Consider the following 3,372-nt stretch of genomic DNA (forward strand, 5'->3'; position numbering starts at 1 on the left):
TAAGAAGAAAGGGAAGATTCGATTCCCCTGTAGACTGTGTGAAGGCAACCATCCCCTTCACCTTTGTCCGTTCATGGATAAAGCTTCCATTGTTTTGGAAAGTCTTACAGCTTCTTCACCTCAACTTCCCGTTGGTTATCAGAGGCTCTCTTCAAACCCTCTCCCCGTTGACAAAGAGTTTGACTTAGATTCTTCTCTTGACTGTCCTCCTCTCTCCGAACCTGGTTGTGCTAAGCCCGTTCCAGACCAACCATTGGTCGGAGAGAGTGTTGAATTGGGTTCATCACCTATTGATCAATCGGTTTCAGAAGAGCATCATGCTCATGTTCTTCTTGTCTTGTCAGATTCTCTTGAGTCCGAGAACGACCCTCCTATCCCCGCTGATCAAGAGAGTCCTTCTTCGGTTCCTGTAGAGCATGGGGGCAATCATATGATACCCCCACCAAGTAATTCGATCGTTTCCTTTGATTGGAGTCATTTGACTACTTTCTACCGTCTGTTATCACTGAAAATTCTAATGCCAAAATTTCAAAACCGCTCACAAAGCTCTTTAGGTTATTTCGTAGCTCATGTAATAATTTTTAAGTGTTTCTGCAACGCATAAAGCCTTTTTGTAATTTCGCAGCGCAACATGTTTTAGGCTGCGCTACAAAATTGGGGATTTGTTTGAATCCATAACAACTGTCATGCAAAATAGCTCTGGGGTGGATGTATTTACAGGAGGCATGCTCTCAAGCTCCTACGTGTATGCTTGTCATCACTTCTGAATCTGAAGGGAAATATCACTCATCATGAGTACATTCAGGTTGGAAAAGGACGAGATGTGGGACTTAATCAAATTGCTCTGTTTGAAGCATACCTGGCCCTGTCTGGTTTGGATATTGCAATCACCGACAAAGCTCGTTCTTTGGATAGCATAGCTCTGGAGGCAGCTCTCAATTCACAGTTCCTGTTCCAAAATGGTGTATTTACTGCTGTGCCAATGATCATGGGGTTCATCTTAGAACAGGGATTTCTGAAGGCTGTTGTGAATTTCGTGATAATGCAACCGCAATTATGCTCTGTGTTTTTTACATTTTCCCTTGGAACAAGAACTCATTATTTTGGTCAGAATCTTCTCCATGGAGGTGCCAAGTACAGAGAAACTGGAAGAGGAAGTGATTTTACTACTTATAACAAGGAAAATGCTATTCTTGTTTATGGTAGAGGTTGGAGAAATGCCGTGGTAAAGGTGTGAACCCCGATGAGGTCGTTGCCATGGGTGCTGCCATTCAGGGTGGTATACTTCGTGGTGATGTGAAAGAGTTACTTCTTCTTGATGTTACTCCTCTGTCATGGGGAATTGAAACTCTTGGTGGTCTATTTACACGGCTTATCAATAGAAACACCACAACTCCAACAAAGAAAAGTCAGGTGTTTTCAACTGCTGCAGATGGTCAAACACAGGTAGGAGTGAGAGTATTGCAAGGTGAGCGGGAAATGGCTTCAGATAATAAGCTGCTTGGCGAGTTTGAGCTTGTTGTCATTCCACCAGCACATTGATGCAAACGGTATTGTGACTGTATCTGCTAAAGACAAAGCAACGAATAAGGAGCAGAGATATCAACTAATTCAACAGCAGAAAACGCTGGGCGTGTGCACGTCTCTCAGAGATGAAATCCGAACAGAGTTCAGACGAAGATCGAAAATTGGGGAATACTCAATAATTCAGTCACGACAGCTCTTCCAGCATGTAATTTTCGCATCTCCGGCAAGAACCCGAAACAGAGAAAGCAGAGGGTTTTGAGATCGATTCACCTTACTTGCACTGCAAACTTTAGTTCCTGTAAGAATGGGGATGTCAGGGGGACTTGTCCTATTTTTGGCAGTGTTACTTGTGTTGTATAGAGTGCCAATGCGGGCGATGTCCAAATTTGTAATGGAGAAGAACAGTCTGAGAGTAATTTCTCCGGAAAATTTGAAGGGAAATTATGATAGCGCCATAGGGAACTTTGGCGTCCCGCAGTATGGCGGAACACTGCTGGGAGCAGTGATTTATCCCAAAGAAAATCAGAATGGATGTAAACCTCCTGATTCTATTAGACCCTACGAATCTCGTCCCGGACGACTTCCTACCTTTTTACCCGTTGATCGCGGAGATTTTTACTTTGCTTTAAAGGTTTGGAATGCACAGAATGCAGGAGCAGCAGCAGTCTTAGTTACAGACAATAAAGTTGAATCTCTTATAACCATGGATTCACCTGAAGAAGACAACACAGAAGTTGAGTATTTGCAGAAGATTACCATTCCCTCTGCCCTTATTGAGAAAAACTTTGGTGATAAGTTGAAGAAAGCTCTAAGTAGTGGGGAGATGGTAAATATTAATCTGGATTGGAGGGAGTCACTTCCACACCCAGATGACCGTGTAGAGTATGAATTTTGGACGAACAGCAATGATGAATGTGGGCCAAAATGTGACAGTCAAATTGAATTTGTGAAGAGTTATAAAGGAGCTGCTCAGATGCTTGAGAAAGGGGGCTATACTCTATTTACTCCTCACTACATAACATGGTACTGCCCCCAAGCCTTTGTTTTGAGCAAGCAGTGTAAATCTCAATGTATCAATCATGGCAGGTACTGTGCTCCTGATCCAGAGCACGATTTTAATAAAGGTTATGATGGCAAAGATGTGGTAATTGAAAATCTGAGGCAACTATGTGTTTTCAAAGTTGCAACTGAAAGTAAAAAGTCATGGGTCTGGTGGGACTATGTAACTGATTTCCAAATTAGATGTCCAATGAAAGAAAAGAAATACAACAAAGAATGTGCAGAGGAAGTGATAACATCTTTGGGTCTGGATAGTAAGAAAATAGATGAATGTATGGGAGATCCAGAAGCAGATGCTGAGAACAGTGCGTTGAAAGCAGAACAAGATGCACAGGTTGGACATGATTCTCGAGGCGATGTAACAATATTGCCCACTCTTGTGATAAACAACAGACAGTATAGAGGGAAATTGGACAAAATTGCTACTATAAAGGCAATATGTGAAGATTTTGAAGAAATCACATGGAATAAAGGTGACATGGATGTTGAAGAGAGTAATGTCACACATTCTACAGTTGCTGTTCAGGTGCGGCTGCATCTCTGTCGAGCAGTGGGAAGAATCTTGTGAAATTTTTAAACAGGTGTTCCAGCAGTCATGGCAATGCTATTCCAGAAAGGCTAACAAATGTTAACACAGAATGTACTTAAAGTAGCTACAGTAATGAAGTCATTGGCCAACCTTGATGGAATTGAGAAGGTTGCTCCCTTCCTGAAACCAATAATAGAGGTGAAAATTATCAAGTCATTTCTTCAAGGATTTCTACCAAGATACCAAAGACTATTGGA

General features: G+C 42.0%; 1 pseudogene; it reads left to right on the plus strand.

Annotated features, from left to right (window-relative positions):
- The first annotated feature begins 1,888 nt into the window (after positions 1 to 1,888).
- Positions 1,889 to 3,154, plus strand: LOC149146449 (vacuolar-sorting receptor 1 pseudogene; annotated as a pseudogene).
- Positions 3,155 to 3,372: the final 218 nt, after the last annotated feature.

Source organism: Pinus tabuliformis, chromosome X (genome assembly GCF_031772625.1).
Source record: "Pinus tabuliformis cultivar Carrire ecotype Pingquan chromosome X, CPIR1, whole genome shotgun sequence".
In the NCBI taxonomy this organism is placed as follows: Eukaryota; Viridiplantae; Streptophyta; class Pinopsida; order Pinales; family Pinaceae; genus Pinus; species Pinus tabuliformis.